The sequence below is a fragment of the Amblyomma mixtum genome, chromosome 1 (assembly GCF_055824585.1).
Source record: "Amblyomma mixtum isolate Tamu chromosome 1, ASM5582458v1, whole genome shotgun sequence".
NCBI classification, from domain to species: Eukaryota; Metazoa; Arthropoda; class Arachnida; order Ixodida; family Ixodidae; genus Amblyomma; species Amblyomma mixtum.
The window spans coordinates 94,630,227-94,648,571 of record NC_143012.1 but is presented as its reverse complement, the minus strand read 5'-3'; positions in this window follow the sequence as shown (position 1 = coordinate 94,648,571).

The following is an 18,345-nucleotide window of genomic DNA, read 5'->3' as shown; positions in this document are numbered from 1 at the left end:
GCTAATCGCATGTTAGGTTATTTTCGTCCCAACTTCTTCGCCGCTCCATCGTCCCTAAAACTTGTACATTATAAACCACTAACACGTCCTAAGGCCGAATACGCACCATCAATTTGGAACCCTATGCATGAAAACCTTTATTTTTCGACAACTTTTCCAAACTAATTCCGTTCTTTTAACCTTTGCCAATTATAAACATACCGCAAGTATAACAGCCATGAAAGCTCACCTCCCCCCCTCCCCCCTCCTCCCCCCCCATCCTTATATTCTCGCCGCAAAATAAGTCTCATAAACTTTTTCCACAATGTATATCGCCACGTCAGGCTGCCTGAAGATTTTATTTCACCAACCTAATACATTTCCTGTCGCACTGATCATCGTCGCTATGTCGGGATTGCAAAATTCCATGCCAAAGCCCATTTTCAGATTCACTTACCAAGCATTCCGCCCACTGAAACACTCTTCCCACCCGATATTGCAGCCATGGAAGATAACCTACGTTTCCGCGATGCACCAGGCAACTTCGTATATTGAGGAGAAAATTGAATTCCAATAACATTCACCATACTGTATTCAATGTTTTGTTTTGTCTTAAGTAACCCACTCCTCTCTCTGTAATCCATCTGGCCGAGAGCACAAGAAATAATTAAATTAATTCATCATCATAATCATCATCAGCCTGACTACGCCCACTGCAGGGTAAAGACCTCACCCATGTCTCTCCAATTAACCCTGCTCTTCGCCAGTTGCGGCCAGCGTATCCCCGCAAATTTCTTAATCTCGTCCGCCCACCTAACTTTCAGCCGCCCCCTGCTACGTTTGCCTTCTCTTGGAATCCACTCCCTTACACTTAAAGCGACTATGCAATAAATTAATGGAGATTACCTAAAGCAGATGCGAGGTAGGCATTCCATCACTCGTCACCCCAGCGCAACAATTTTTGAGCTAGCATCAGTAACAACGAAGTTATAGACGATAAAAAATTAGCTTGAAGTTTGAAGTTTGAAAAGTATTTATTCGAAGTGTGTCTCATACACTTCAGGAAGGAGGCCAAAAGGCGTGGTGCCTGACGAGGGCCTTCCTCCCTGCGGTAAGCAAACTGCATTCGGTACATACACACACAAAATAAACAAATACAATAAATGTAGCGGTCGCCATTATACTTGCTGGCATGTTAAAAGAAAAACAAAGAAAAAAACTTCACAACAATGTTAAGGTATCTTCAAAGTTGTTAAGATGCTTGCTGTTGGGTTACAGGGAATTATAAAAAAGGAAAACTATATATATATACAATCATGTTAACTGTTATCAATTTACAATATGTCACAGGCTGTACCGGTTAGTCATGTAGTCAACAGTGCAATCACTTTTCTCTTGTATATTTTTTGAGTTCTGCATTGATGGAGGAGGTCATGAAAATTTCTGTTTTCATTCAAAAAGGTAGTCATTTGATATCTAATCGTTTGGAATCCGTAATTTGTTCTTGCTTTTGGTGCTCTTATTGTCATGTGTCGAAGGGGATATGGGTTTTATGGTAGTTCTGGTGTTGCAAAAAAATTAGTTTCAAGATGAAATCTGTTATATGTTTCAAGTGCTAGCCGAAGAGTTTTTAATTGAAAAATTGTCAGTAACCCCAAGCTGGAAAAATTACGCTCCTCCTCTCCCCCCTCAACTCGTACACGCGGAGTACCAGAAAAAAAATTAAAGAAAACCGCTCTGGGACTGGGCCCCGCCCATGATTACGTCATTCGCTGTCGTTCCGTTTACGAGTTCCGGTTGTCGCACCCAGCCCCCCAGCAGCAGCGTCGGCAGCGTCTCTCCGGTCTCTCTTCGACTTCCTGGATTGCGGCGCGCGCCGGATTTCTTTGCTTGTCACTGCGACAAAGGCGCTGGGAGTGGCTCCCGAACTCCCGACAGAAAGAGGCGGTAGAGGTAAATTGAAAACATATTCGTGGAGGCAATGCCTAGCTGGCTCGTGCTTGCCCGAGGGGGTCGCGCGGCGGAACTAGCAGACGATAGGTGACGTCGGTACACTAGGTGACGTCGTTGCTGCCGTGGCTCCAGCGAATGACGGCGTGTGGTGGCCTGCAGATGTCATGGGACTAGTGACGTCTATTTTCCCGATTTTAGTTTCAAATTCGGTCACTACGAAAACACCAATCAGCCCGCGAATTTAAAAAAATACGGTTTTTAAACATTCATAACAAATTGCCGGCTCAGCTCCGAAGACTCTTACTTGGTGTGAATGGTTCTTAGAACCATTTCTAAGCACTGAAAACATTTACAAGCGACTTTTAATTCGTTGCATAGTCCCTTTAAGAACCAGCGGTTATCTTTCCTTCGCATTACATGTCTTGCCCAAGCCCACTTCTTCCTCTTGATTTCAACTAAGATGTCATTAACCCGCATTTGTTCTCTGACCCACTCAGGAGACGCTTTACTTTTTCATTCAGACACCCTCGGCGATGAATGTCGCACCAATTTTCTGAAGCTGGGTATTCCTGCTGCGGTAAAGAAAATGAAGCAACACTAAGATACATGGACGAACATAGCATACGCATTTTAGCTGCCTCATTAAATGTAGCCTGGTCGTGAATTCAGGCTAAACATTGGAGCATCTTCAGATGTAAAACTGTTTTAAGGACCGCTCGGTTTACATCAAAGCTGAAGGTTGGCCCTACCTTTATGGCCATATTTCAGCCAAGCAGCCTTGCAAATGATCATAGCACGATGAGTCGCCGCGCTTGTTTCCCAATCTAGTCGGCTGCCAACCAGATGCCACTGAACGTCCTGTGATCGCAGTCGTCCAGTGCCGCTTCGGAAATTTCTGTGACCACATTAGAGATTTAATAATTTCTGCTGCCTTGTCAAGGAATGTAGGTTTCTTAACTAAGGGACCTACACACACACAAACAAGAACAAGAGTACACAACAAGCGCTTGTTATGCACCTTTCTCAGCCTTGTTCGTGTGTGCGCAGAACCCTTTGTTGATAATGATGGACTGATTTACCCAAGAACGCACTTTCTTATACATTTCTGAGCACGTCATTTTGTTTTTTACCGGTATCCACTAACGTCTGGCTTTACTTCAATGTGTATTAACACACCGTGTGCTATTTTAAATAAGCGAGGATAACAGTATTTGGATCATTATTTTTCCAGCTCTTTTTTTCTCTAAACAGGAAACCAATGTCCGTTTTGATACTCGGAGCCATTTTTAAGCCCAAAGCACTACTTCAAGAGGTCTAATAGCCTCACGAAGTTAGTGTGAAGCTTCACCTTGACGGTGACGTTCACAAAACCTAGCATAGGAACAGCCCATGCAAAAATTGGCTGTGGTTTAGCTCTGGTTAAACCTGGAGGGTTGCGAAAGCAACGAGGAGAGAGAGAGGGAGGCGATGGAGAGCGCGCGGCAGCGGCGGCGGCCCCGGCACACTAGCTATGGGCCGCTACTGCGCATGCGCAACTGGCGAGCGTGGCGGTGGCATCTCTGAGTCACTCGAGCAGCGAAGGCGGCGGTGCGCCAGCTGTGCGCCGTGCGACGTCACTGCTCCTCGCGCATGCGCAATATGACCTTTCCTCAGCTCCGCTAAATGGCTCGACGACTCGCGTGGTGTTGCCTTCGCACTGGGTTGCTTTCGCACTGGGTTTTTTCCCGCTCTGGGTCTCGAACCCACGGCGGCTATACTATCGCCGCAACACACTCTCGAGCTGTACATTGCACGTCGCCGTATTATCAACTTCTACGTGCGGGGCTAAGAGGTCAGATCAGCTTTTTCTCGATCAGAGCTTAGCCTGAGTCTAATAACGCCGCCAGGCGTGCCGGTGACATAGCGAAGCAAGACAATCAGCCAAGCACGCTAAACATATACTTTCGCACGTCTGCTCGGTTTAGCTATGTTAAAACCCTACCACTTTTTTCTGCTATTCGTATTCAATTCGTATTCTCAGAGTTCATTATCACCACGCCCTTAAATCGAACCATTCTAATCCCCCGCCTATTTCTATGACAAAAAGGTTAGTTCCAAGCTTGACGCAGCATACATAGAGCCGGAAGATCTTGGAATCATGTGTCTCACAAAACGATGTCTAGGACAAGCTCCGAATGTCAAAGAGCAAATTCACTGTAAAGAACTCGCCCACTAATTTTTTGCCGAAAACAAACTCCGAACAATAAAACTCGCACTGGACGAGGAAAAGCATGTGTAGTAACGCGAGGAGCGCGCTCCGGTGTATGTTCCAGCAAGGCTTTGGTCTGAGCTTGTTGGTGTTAATACACAGCATACGGAAACCAATGGCGCCACAAAGCAAGGACGGCAACACACAGAACACCTATGACTATAGTACAAAGGATGACTGGAGCCCGCGGAGGAAGGAGAGTTTTCCTTCCCCCATGCTAGAACCCCTGGATATTGGAAAGGGGCTTTACTCCGGCAGGCAGCATTATGCCATCTCCTGGACTGCGCCGGTACTTTCTGGTTCAGCACTTGCATGACAGATGGCAGCACTGTGCCATTTTTCGGGCTGGGCACATTTTTTGACGGTGAGCTGCGTATACAGGCAGGGTTGCGCGTTTGTTTTCCAGAGGTGTGTAAAGCTCAACATCGAAAGTCTGTTCTGCACGCGTTGCCTCAGGACACTGTAATACACTGTAAGAAATCAGGGGTAAGTAAATATCTATCCGCCAAAAAAGCGCATGTCTACCAAGGGAGTGAACTTGCCCTGCGAGATCACGTTGCAAGGAAGAAACATTTTAATCTGCTTCCGCCGTGCATGTACTTTTCTTTGCTGCATTATATATTTGGAGCAAACGTCAATAATAGCAATTTCAGGACATCCATTCAAACTAACAGGGGACGTGGTACTCACGGTCATGCCTCCGTTTAATGGAAAGGGGCAACACTAATAAGTTTGGTACTTACTATGGGTTGTCCGTAGGCTTTTCCGAAGTATTTCAGCCCAGAATATTTAAAAGATCTCTGAAAAGGATGTTTGAAGTTGGCTATAATAAGCGTGCATTAGGCAGAGTATAGGCCGCCGACCGTTCACGCCCACACAATTCTTTGAAAAGCGAGCCGATTATTTACAATATATATTTTTTTTTAAATTCAGGGGGACACTTTGTTGACCTAGAGTGCGGTGAGGCGAATGCCTTAAGCGCGGTGTTGCTGCTTGTGTCACTGACGCGTTGTTACGATGTTAGGCTTCGCCTCTAAGAGTGAAACGCGACAGCGTCTTGCAAAGCTGCCAGGGAGTCCACAGAACGCCATCGGCCGTTCGGTTCTATGCATTGCACGTCGGTAAATTGGTTTTTGTGGAAAGTAAAGTATCTGTCTCGGATATCTCGGTGCGCACCTAAACCTTGCCGCAACGGGAAAGGAGGAAGATGGGAGTGCACGAAGACACCGTATTCACTAGACGCGCCTTTGTTCATTCCTTACCATCGAGCTGGCATGGCGGAGTGGTTAGCATGCTCGCCTCGCATTCCGGAGACCGTGGTTCCATTCCCGAACTCGGCCAATATCTTACTCGGTTTTATTTATTTATCTGGACTGACTATAAAGGTTAATTAGGCTAATTGGGTGATTAAGCAATTAACTAAACTCGTTCCCACTCACTTGGAGCATCACAATACGATCCCTTTAAGTGGTTGCATGGTTACTAGCCAAAGTAGAATTGGCCCCGTTTGAAACTCGCGCACTTTAACGTCACGACCGTTTCGACCAATTGAAAAGCGTGGCATTTCTGTCAACAACTCCTGCTTACAACGATGAGGCATTAAAGGCTTCCGCCTTAGAAACCTCACTTCTAAGTCTCTGAGCGGCCAGCGGTGCCGGCCTTTCGCCCGAATCCGCGCGCAACGCGTCATGCAGCGCTCGTTACATCAGCAGCGGAGGACTATCGTTGATTCACCGTGCCAACTTTTTCTAACGTCACGTGGCTACCATGGCCGCGGCCGGAAGCTCCATACCCCCAAGGAACTCCTGCGCGCCACTAAAGGAACACTTTGCCACTTAAGCAACACTTCAATAAAGCGTTTCCGTCAAATCTAGACGCGTTGCTTAATTTCTGAAAAGTAAGCAACCAGTTTTTTGTTTTTGTTTTCAGACTTCCGAGCTCTAAGTTCCAATTTTTTTCTTGAAGATATTCAATATGAGATTGCTGCTGCCAATCTATCACGAAGCGGATATTCGCTGCTAAAAAAAAACGCGCTAAGTAAGCAAATTTGCTGTAGCAAGCGATTAAGAAAAATTATTTAGTAGTGAAAGGTATCAGGAATTTAACGTTACATACGATGTCAACAAGTTAGTCGTGAGCCTCTAAAGGAACTCGTTAGATTTACTAGATGGAGTTTTGAGCCCCATGGGTTCCGTTAACACCGGGTGACCGCTAAATTATCAAGAAATTTCGTATCAATTTAGCATCAAGCGGAATAAGTGCTTTGAACAGAAATTAAAATCTAAATCCCCCTGGAGCTGCGGCCCAATCGCGGTTTGCATAATTTTCACTCGGCGGTGCGGCCCTACAAATTGTGGCTACTTCCACGAGTTATGTGCACTAGCGAGTTGCTTTGCCTGCAAGCTTCTCGAAAGCTCGTGTATTTTGGCAGGATATAGGCGAAATTTGTTGGGCTATAGCGCCGAGGGTAACCGCATTTTTGAAATTCCAAAATCTTTTATGGATTTTACTTACGGTGGGTTACACGCCTCTCAATAATTAAGAAGCCTGACAGCAATTATAATTAAAAGTCAACTGTCCAATATTAGGTAATAAGCCTGCTAGTTAGCACGCCTTAGCTGTATTCTGTTGTACTTTACCGCTGGCAATGCTATGCCGAAAACAGCGATCTTCTAACTCACAAAGCCCATTTTTAAAAATTGCATAAAGTGTTAGTTGATACAACCCGTAAATCCGGTAGGCAGGCGAGCAGCCTGCAAAAAACCGGTCTAAGACAGACAGACAGACAGACAGACAGACAGACAGACGGACGGACGGACGGACGGACGGACGGACGGACGGATGGACGGACGGACGGACGGACGGACGGACGGACGGACGGGCGTACGGACGAACAGACGGACGGACGGACGGATGACGCACGGTCAAACGGTAAGTGCGGGGAATGGGCACTGCAAGTGCTAGCTCACGAAGGTGGTTTCTCTTGAGTGATTATGGTAATTGGCGTTATGTTTACTATCGGCTTTCGTGAATGGTACTGTGGAACAGTTATGGAGGAGTTGTTCGGGCAGGGTGAATGTGTATAGTGTGTGTTCAACAGAGCGCATAGCAGAGTATGCAACTCCTCAGCGGTCGCCATTCTTCATTATGAGGCTCCAAGATGCAAACGAGATGCTTCAATCGCAATGACATCAAATCTACGGAAGAACGGCTGTACTGCGGGCTTCTGATTAACTGCTTGCCACAAACATTTCGTACGTGTTCTGTTTCAAGGCTGGCCTCACATAAACAAAGTGCTGTTTTCGCAGTTTAGAACCAGGGGCTCTCCTTTGATTACGCCAAACCAACGGAGGAGCAAACGTTTTTGCCATTGCACGCGCAGCAATCCGGCGGGAACACCAATTCAAGTTTCCCGGGCAACAAAGCAGCAAGGGGAAATCAAAGCTCGAAAGCCATCCTAGGTAGCGGTCACGCATGGCTTTCCCGGCCAGTTTACGTTTGTGTCATTTAAGGCCTTACGGTTACGGCAAGCCGCACCTCATTTTACGCCGGAACCATGAATTCTACTGCTCTTCCTTTAAGGAGCTCGCAATCTCTTTAGGCAAGAGCCAGGCGGAAGTGCAGGCACCAGACGAAAAGTATTTCTCAAAATACAAGTTGAGCTGGTAGTATACAATAAGGACAAGCCGAAAAGGAGAACCACGTAAATAAGGGAGTCGTCGGGGAGTAATGGCAGCGACACCGCCGCCGTGACGAGAGAGCGAAGAAATAAAAACTGCCAGAGCGAAGGAACCGGTACGCTTCCAGACTCTCTCGGCCAGTGCGTCGCACGTAAGAGGTTCCCTACTTCTAAGGTGCTAACACCGTTTCCTGCTGGTTGTAAAGGTGGACGTAGAACGCGCTCCTCACGTAACATGCGAGGTGCAAACGTCAGAAAGGGGAAAGGCGTTGGCGTTCAAGAGCTCCGCGTGGTGATAAGGCGCAGGTGTCTGGGACTCCGTCTGCTGCGGAAGTTTACGAACCAAGTTAGGTGTGTGGAGGGAGAAAAAAACAACACTGACTCCCTCGGCGTGCAGCCCGGTATAGGCAGGCAGACTACTCTTATAACAGATAAAGCGGAAGGCATACAATTATTTTGCTGTTCTGGGCTACTACTGTTTTCTCATGGGCTTCGTGTTCCCGAAATTTCCGCGTATGGCCAGATCGGGGCGACTGCAGTTTCTACTCAACAGCAAACTCTTGTTCTTTTTAAATGCGAGAAGCATTAGTTGGCTCCTCGACACGAATACCTTGCTTCGCCGAACAAGGGGCGTTACAAAACTCAGATTGGTCTAGGCGGTGGGACGTCATCGATGAAAGCAAATATAAACTGTTAGCAAGAAATAGTCAGGACTAGTATGCTTATAGCTGCGTCAACTAGAGATGAATGCATTGAAATTGGAATCGGGTAGCAATAGAATGCCCTTGAATGTCGTGGGACGACTCCGACCACCGTTGCCGTTGCGACATCACGCAGCATCGCTTGCATCGCTTGTTATTGTAATTGTAATTGTAATTGTAATTGTGCAGACCACTTGTGTGTATCCTTATATTTTGGTCGTTTTGCTTTTATTAGTGCATGTCTCGTTTAATATTGTACTTAGTCTTTGCTTTTCTTTCCTTTTGTACTTTCTTGCCTTTTCTTCCCATCAGTGCAGTGTTACTTTTGATCGTCGCGCCGTTGTCTGAGGCATGTGTGCAATAAAGGTTCCGAGGCCCCGTCAGGCGATTGAATACGCCTTTTGCCACGGCTATCCAGACAGGAAAACTAAATATGTATACGCATATACACTGTACCGGTTTCTGTCAAAAAATAAATGAATGAATGAATGAATGAATGAATGAATGAATGAGTGAATGAATGAATGAATGAATGAATGAATGAATGAATGTGCATCCCTAGCAGGACGCACAAGCTTACCCAATGGTGTGCTTTAATATATAAATAACAGTAACGTAAAACATTCCGCAACTGCCTCACAACTAAAAGTGAAATGGAAGAAAACCGGGCTCGCACGTGTTCATAAACGACCAGACCTGACCACTGGCTGCACATTGCAGCCACCGAAGCCCCAATGCGTGCGGCAAAGGCTCTCGTCGACGTGGGGACCCGCTACCCTGTGATTTCGGTGAAATGGCCGCTTGCTGCGTTCGTCTAATTCTGGCGCCACTCTGCCTCTGCGTCAGATGAAATTGAAAATCGTAATAGCTCCCTAAAGGAAGCGTTTTAGGGAAGGCTAAGTACTTCGCAAAAATAAGTGGTTGAGCCAAAATTATGAATTTAAGCCTAGTATTGCCTGTCTTGGCGGACAACAAAAAATCGGCGAACCGTTTTTGGTAGACAGCTGGCTAACTAATTTTTAATAACTAACTTTTTCAAATATTAATGTTAGGCGCCCAGTTGAAATTACAGATTTCAAGCCGGTCGTTAGTAATAGCCACATGAGTTTATATAATTTAGAAATCCTTATTACCCTTGCCACTGTGGCTCGAGAAAATTAGGCTTTTTCGACTAGTTACGTACAGTGGAAAGGTTTCTTTGCCTGCATGGTTTTCGAAAGCACATGTATTTTGGCACGATGTAGCCCAATTTTGTCGTGCTACAGCGTCCAGGTTAATCGCGTTTTCGGTATTCTAAAAACTGATATGGCTGTTACTAACGATACACCCTTCATCATCACAATCATCAGCCTGTCTACGCCCACTGCAGGGCAGAGGCCTCTGCCACGTCTCTCCAATTGACCCTGTCACTGGAGAGACATGAAAGAGGGCTGTCTCTCCCATGTCTCCAATTGCAATGAGTTGCCTAGGTGTGACCGTTAAAAAGTTAATTATCAGAAATTAGTTAACTACCTTACTACTTGAGACAATTACCGGCTTTCCGGTGTCCGTCAACACTGGCTATACTATGCCGCTAAAGCTATATATTATTACGGGGGGTTAGCAACGTAACAATATTATTACTCAAAAGCCTATTCCTGAAAATTACTTAGTCTTCCCTCAAACACTTTGTACAATACAGTCCCTAGAGTGGCCTTTGAACGCATTGAGGAATGTGCACTCTAAATGTGGTTTTGGCTTTCAGCTGCTGGTCCCAAGGTGGTCGATTCGATCCTGACCCTGGCGGCCGTATTTAACTAAACAGCCGTGTGCTGTGCGATGTCCCCATACGTTAAGGGAACCAAAGGTTGTCTAAATTAATCCGGAGCTCTCCACTACGGCGTCCTAGTTCATCATAGCCCTTGTGTCCCTTGGGGACATTAAACACCAAATTTTCAAATTGGTCTTTTTTTGCACTCATAAATCACCACCGCAGGGGATACCTACCAGAAATTAGTTAACAACGTTACTACTTTAGACAATTTACCGGCTTTCCGGCGTCTGTCAAAACTGGTGACAATATGCCGCAAAAGCTATTTATTTTCACTCCAAAGAGCCTATTTATGAAAATTACTTAAAGTCTTCCCTCATACACTTTGTAGAATAAAGTCCCTAGAGTAGCCTTTGAACATATCGATGAAATGTGCACTCTAAATGTGGTTTTGGTTTTCAGCTGCTGGTCCCAAGGTAGTCGATTCGATCCTGACTCTCTGGCGGCCGTACTTAACAGCCGTGTGCTGTGCGATGTCCCCATACGTTAAGGGAACCAAAGGTTGTCTAAATTAATCCGGAGCTCTCCACTACGGCGTCCTAGTTCATCATAGCCCTTGTGTCCCTTGGGGACATTAAACACCAAATTTTCAAATTGGTCTTTTTTTGCACTCATAAATCACCACCGCAGGGGATACCTACCAGAAATTAGTTAACAATGTTACTACTTTAGACAATTTACCGGCTTTCCGGCGTCTGTCAAAACTGGTGACAATATGCCGCAAAAGCTATTTATTTTCACTCCAAAGAGCCTATTTATGAAAATTACTTAAAGTCTTCCCTCATACACTTTGTAGAATAAAGTCCCTAGAGTAGCCTTTGAACATATCGATGAAATGTGCACTCTAAATGTGGTTTTGGTTTTCAGCTGCTGGTCCCAAGGTGGTCGATTCGATCCTGACCCTGGCGGCCGTATTTAACTAAACAGCCGTGTGCTGTGCGATGTCCCCATACGTTAAGGGAACCAAAGGTTGTCTAAATTAATCCGGAGCTCTCCACTACGGCGTCCTAGTTCATCATAGCCCTTGTGTCTCTTGGGGACATTAAACACCAAATTTTCAAATTGTTCTTTTTTTGCACTCATAAATCACCACCGCAGGGGATACCTGCCAGTAGTCCCTAATACTTCTGAACCCGACGACGAACTTTTGTTTTGATCATAGTGCTGTTTGTGACTATGAAGCTCACAGTTTTTTTTTGTGAAGCTCGTAGCAGTTCAGCGGTAGTCCACATAGCCGCACATAGGCGAAAGGTAGTCCACACAAGCAAAGTCAGCATATGAGGCTCTGTGCCCTCTCATATGCCTTCTATAAGCCACTGGAAATAAAAATAGGCCGGAAATAATTTCTGCACTTTGTTCCTTTGAAAGCAGTATAATTTTAAGAGATAACTGGCGACATTTATTCAACAACTTATATGGATCATGCGCAAAAACAAAGAAAAGAGGACAAAGTGCCTCTTCATTTACTCAAATGTTGGAAAAGTGTATATTACTGGGACCAGAACGATGTCGTTTAACGCAGCAATCAAACACACAAATGACCCATAGGTATCCATTTACTACCAGTAAGCTCGCTCACCTTAAACAAGAAATACCAACTAAGGTGCCAGTCTGGGCATGTTTGTGATTCATGATGGAAGTGTACAGCGCAAATACAGACGAGGGCACAAGCAAGACACATCCCAGAATACATGACCGCCGTGTGTTATATCCCAGTCAAAAAGCCCAACAGGATTACAACAGAAAATTTATGTTGCGTTGTCTGTCTCTGTTCTGTCATATTTTTGGCCTGTCGTATGTGTTGTCTGTCTTGCGTCCTCTGTCTCCTGTCCTGTTGTGTGTTGTTTTGTCCTGTAGTCTTTTTGTTGCCCTGTAGTCTTTTTGTTGTCCTGTAGTCTGTCTTGTTGTGCATCTTCTATCTTGTTTGCTATACCCCATTATTGTTCTTGAAGCAATTTTGCTCCATACACATGGGTAGCTGCAGAACAGTCAGCTCAATGCATGGATCCCAAAGCAATGCAGTGCCCAGCGAAACGAAGCGGCGAAAGACTGGCTTTGCAATTCTACTCCGCGAGCTCCACTCTGCCATATGTAGCGGTCGCGTCACTCCAGGTTCAACCACAGCTAAACCACAGCCAATTTTTTCAGTTCTCTGAAGTCGATGCACAGTTGATTCACATCGTCTGGTTTGTTTACGATCAGTGTGGGAGCGTGGTACGGGTATTTAGAGTTTTAAATGGTACGCATCCTCCGCATTTTCTTAACGTCCTTCAAAGCGAATATTGCGGAACATGTACAGGCTCGTTGGATGTCAGGCTAAGCCCACAATCTGACAGTGTGGTTTTTCCGGATAAATATGAAAAGATCTCGAATTCATTCAACAAGCTTCGTTCACCTTCAATCTGTGTCTCTCAAAGATTTGAACCAACTTGACGTCCGCCTAGTACTGTGTTCGACGCAGACTCACAGAAGGCGATTCTACCGGGTATTCATCATCGGATGCTTCAAGGTCCAGCCGTAGGTGGTCGGTCTCGGCTGCGGCTGATATTTGCTGCGTCAGCACATGCTTGTCCTCTTCGTAATTCTTAAGATTATTTGTTGGAAAAATTTTGTTTCGTGCCCTGGCTCCACATGGTAATCCATGTCGTTTTTGCGTTCGAGTACGTCATATGGACTTTCCACTGCATGACCAGCTTGTTGGAGTCTGTGGACAGCAAAATCGGAACCTTATCGCCCAGACTCCACCTTCTGGGGCGACTCTTCCAGGCGGTTTCTGAAGTCAAGTGTTTTTCCCCATCGATTCTCTAATTTGTCCAGAGCTCCTTGAGTACTGTCAGTGGCTCTCTCACATGACGTCCATAGATCAACTGGAACGGGGAAAACCCAAGTCTCGTCTGTGGAACTTCACGGTAAGCGAAGAGAAACGGTGACAGTTACCTATCCCAAGACCTAGGCCTTTCTTGGCACATTCTCTAAAGCATTGTTTTCAGAGTTCCATTGAAATTGTCTACCAGAGCATTCGCCATAGCCTGCTAAGGCGACGTATTGAGGTGCTGGGTAAAGAGAAGACGGCTGACTTTCTTCAAGAAGTCGGATGTAAACGCGGCCCCCTGGTCAGTCATAATTTTCTTTGGGATACCGATGCGGGAACACATTTCTACTAGCGCTTCCGCAACTTGCACGGCGTCAATTGTAGGAAGCGCGACGGCATTAGGATCACGTGTCGCGAGTTCATCAGGTGAGTACGTATCGGGTGCCCTTGTCGCACTTGGGTCAGGATGGTTCAATCAGGTCGACGGCAAACAGTTCGAAAGGAGTTGTGATAAGTTGCACGTTTCCGAGCGGTGCGATTCCAATCTTCCCCTTGGGTGGTGTTCTTTAGAATTTTTCTCAAGACTCAATATATCGGGAGACATCTCTGTGTAGGTTATGCCAATAAAAATCCCCTAGTACACGACAGGTCGTGCGTTGTATTCCTTGGTGTCCGGCAATAGTGCTTTCATGGGCAATTGGTAAGGTTTGCGGCCTGAACGCCTGAGGTACAATATCCTGTTTGAAACTCTCCCCAGTCGACATGGAGTAATGCCGGTAAAGAATATTTCCTTCTTCACAGAAGAAGTATTTCTGACACTTGCCGGATATGAACTCCTTATTGATCTTAGGGAAGAGCCGTTTGAGTGTTGCATCCTTCCGCTGCTCTTCAGCTAACTGGTCTTTTCTTACGTCACAGCACTGGAATGGAGGCATGTGCAACGGGGATAACTTGCCCTCTTGTGCCTCGGCCACGGCGGAACAGCGCTGCGATTTTCCAGGTGGCAACTCTTCGTGGGAAACTTGTGCCGTGTCATGCTCGCTAACGCCTGCGTTCACCCAGTATGGGTTCGGATCACGAAGTTCCCTTACATCTGGGATTTTTCCGAGCACGCAGTCGTACAAGGTGCGTTTCATGCAAAGTGTTGTCACCTCGCCAGAGAATTATGGCGTATGCACTTGCATTCTTGCCTCGGCAAAACGGGCGACAGTACCATCGAGGAGATATAGTGTCCATGTTCGTCCTGTCAAATTGTTCATCGGAACCAAACTCCGGCGGATAACGACAGTATTACTCCTCGTGTTTCGTAGAACACGGACCTATTTTCCTGTCGCTAATCCTCCCGCAACTGGCACCCTTCCTTTTGAAGGCTGAAGCGCGTTCCCCATGTTCTGGTCATGACCACTGGGGACGGATCCTTTTTGTTTTGCACGTCGGGGCAGGTGGTAGAGTACGAGCTACATAGCAGGCGGCCTCTGCTCCTTCTCCGGGTGTTGATGCAGGCCTCCCGGTAGCCAGGGGATTCCCGTCAGACTCCTCCCGGCTGATGCCGCCCTAACATTAGCCTGGCTGTTTCTGCAGCCCGGCTGCCTGTTGGTACCGCCCTCCTGGTAGCCAGGACGTCATAGCCAGCCGATTGCCCGCGGATACCTTCCCTCGCCAGGCTGTTCCTGCAGCCCGGCTTTCTGTTGTTACCGGACTCCAGGTAGCCAGGGCGTCCCAGCCAGCCGACTGCATGCGGATACCTTCCCTCGGTAACCGGGCCGTACCCGCCCTGTCTTGTGCCTCGTCGCCGATATGACTGTCAACAGTCGTCCACATGCAGCACATGGTGGTAGGACGACTTAGCAGTTCGCTCCAGAACCCACAGTGGAGCGTTGTCGTTGCTCTTGCTTAACCTTCCTAGGTTGTTTCAAGTGTCCGTAGTGCATGTGCGTGCGTGTGCTGGCGTGCTAGATATGTCATGTCGTGTCCTTGTCGCTCAAGAAAAAAAAAGTATCGTGAAGCTGATTGGGGCTTGCTTACTGACCGGGGCTCCTGAACGGACCTGAGCCCATTAAATACATCAAAAGGATGTTAGTTGCCCAAGCGGAGTGCCTCTAATGCCGAATCTTTAACGCTTATTCATTAGAAGTTTATGATCAATTCATGGGTGCGCACCGAATATTCTCCGAATAGCGAACCGAACATCCTCCTATCCGTTTATCTGCAAATTCTGCATCTTCGAAATTATTCGAAATGAAGCGAATATATAGTGAACTTTTCGGATACTTTCCAAATTACTGTCATGAAGTTCGGAAGCTGTTCGAAGTTTGAAGTTGTTCCAAAAACACGACACACACCGACACCGGGTACCATCGTGCCAATATGAACGGGATCAACGATTTAGCGCTGCGTTGCAGTATATTCGTGACGTGGCGTTGAAAATGCTCACACATGGTCTCTAGCCCTGGACGACGCGGTGGGAGTCAGGGAAGCTCAGCAAACGCCGCCTTGGTTCCCAATCTATGTGTGAGCTTATCTCTGTGCTGCTGCACGAAATGAGACCTCAAGGGCTTGGAACTTGCCTTAAATGTAGCCTTAAAATGTGCTGCACACGGCGGAGAATAAAAAGGAAGAAATCAGAGCCAGTGCAATCACTGCTCCCTCTATAGACGGCGATACTGTTGGTCCGGTTTCGCTGCAGCTTTATTTACCAGGGCAAGATGGCGGGATAAAAAGTATGTATAGCACTCAGCCAGCGTTTTTCTTTGTGCCAGTCGCTTCTCATTACCTTCCTCGACACCCAAAATTCTTGCCGCATCATGAGGACCCACTTGAAGCGTTCTTGGCACGACGTTGAGCTGCTCTTCTGCGCCGGAAGTCGCCGGACACCTGGCGGTGATGTCCCCGTCGATTCCTTCACCTTCAGTGGTCGCCAGGAGAGCGGCTCTTTGTCGCCACGTGTCGCAGACTGACGCGCCTGCTTCCTATAGAGCCCTCCTAATGGGAGCTTCACGAAGGAAAAGAGGCTTCGAAAACAGCTTCTACAAACAGGGACTTGACAAAACCCCGGGACCTGAACCCCACTGTGGAGAATTTTACAAGCGATTTTAATCTGTTTCGTCTCCTACCCTACTCCAAATGTTTGGGAACAGTATTCATGTTATGTTTTTTTTTTTTTTTTTTTTGCCACTAACATTTTCCGAAAGCCATATTTTCTTAATACAAAAAACGGACGATAAAAAAAGAACTAAGATTCGTAGATGGCTACAGACGTACCACGTTTTTTAATACTTATTTAGAGTTTTTGCTGAAGTGTTCTTAAATCCGCTAGAGCTTGCAATGTCTACTTTCTTTGCCGACAGCTCTTCTTGTGTGAACTGCGCCTGTGATGAGACAATCACCCATATCTTGTGTGAGTGCCCTGCCTTTGTAGCCGAAAGACATAAGCTGCGATGTGCTCTGGACCGCCTGGACCCTCGCCCTTTCACAGAGGCCAAGATCCTCGGTCCGTGGCCACAACAGTCAACTGCCATCAAGGCTTACAAGGCACTCTTTCGCTTTTTGAGAGCGACTGCCTTGATTGACAGACTGTTATTATTTCCCGTTACTTCTCTCTTTCCTCTTTAATTCCCCTCATTCCCTTCCCCTGTGCAGGGTAGCCAACCGGAATCCTTTCTGGTTAACATCCCTGCCTTTCCCTCTCTCTCTCTCTCTTCTTTGCACCTCATAAAACATGTGGCGTGAGACCTCACTCTAACCTTCATGCAGCGCGCACGATGCTGCAGTATTGCAGTGATACTCATGAACAACTAGCGCTACGGCATATCGACCAGGAAAAGTCGTTAGATCGAGTGTCTTATTCATTTCTTTTTCCTCTTTTAAATCACGTCAACCTTAGTTCAATTCTTTCTACCGGGATGCGCCCTTGTTTGAAAAACTCTTCCTCACGCTTCATTGTAAATAGCTGCCTCTCACAAACAGTCGATATTTAGTCCTCTTTGAAATGTTGTTGCCCACTGTCCCCGCTCCTTTTCGCGCCATACTTGGAGCCGCTTTGCATAAGTGTTATAAACAGTACAGCGGTCAGTGGTTTTCATATTTTGGGTGATGGACTTAATATATTAGCTTATGCGGTTGAGAGTGTGTGTGTGAGAGAGAGAATGTAATTTTAATGAGAGGAAAAGGTGGAGAGGTCAGCCGGTGGTATCATGGCCCTATGCGGTTGAGATCAGATCTCTGGTTTAGTATGTGGGAGCGGCTCGAGCTGAAGATCTTGGTTATGCAACAGATACGTACGCCACCCAAGTACCTTAACGTCCCTTTGAGTGGCTATAAGCACAGTCCATATTACTATTATGACCACGTATCATTATTCAGATCTGCTCTCAGACTTTTGTCACTCTTGTTCTCTCGATTTTTGGCAGGTCGGCCACATGTAATCTCGAACCACAAATAACGAACCACAAATAAGACACAGAGACACAAAGAAGCGCAAGTCTTTTCTTCGTGGTTCGTCCCGTGGTTGCGCAACCTACACCTTCACAACATCATGTACCAACTCGGCCCCGAAGTTTTATTAAACATGTAATCTGTTTCTCGCCGCTAAAACTTGTTACCTACTCCAGATTATTTATTGCACAAGACATTATATCCAGCGTTTCCATAGAGCTTTCACCACTCTTCTGTGGAATTCGTCTTTTGAATCAATGAGACGTGATGACACCGCCCTGTAACCGCTGGAGGCCTTGGTTTAGTCCGCTTGTATGTCCGAAAGAAAGTTTGTTTCATGCTTTTTTTTCGCGACACTACACACCCAATAGTTCATGCATTCTCTCACGTCGATTTATTCCATGTTTTACATGTTCCTAATCGCTCGAATTTTTCAGGTTAATGCATGAGGTGTATTTGGTTGTTCGTTTCCTACTTGTTCTTTTTTCCTCTAAGTTACTGTTTTCATTATCGACGAAACGAATATACAAGGATTTAATTTGTATGCTCCTTCCCGCGCCCATATACCTCTGTGTGTATTTTGGTTTAACGAGACATGACTTACTCAAGAGAGTACGTAAAATGCTCTCTCCTCACCTACAAAAATATTCAAATAAAAGCTACACACCCAGACATTACCCATTAAAACATACTAAGAAATAAAGGGTATTTTCGTCCTACGGTAAATTG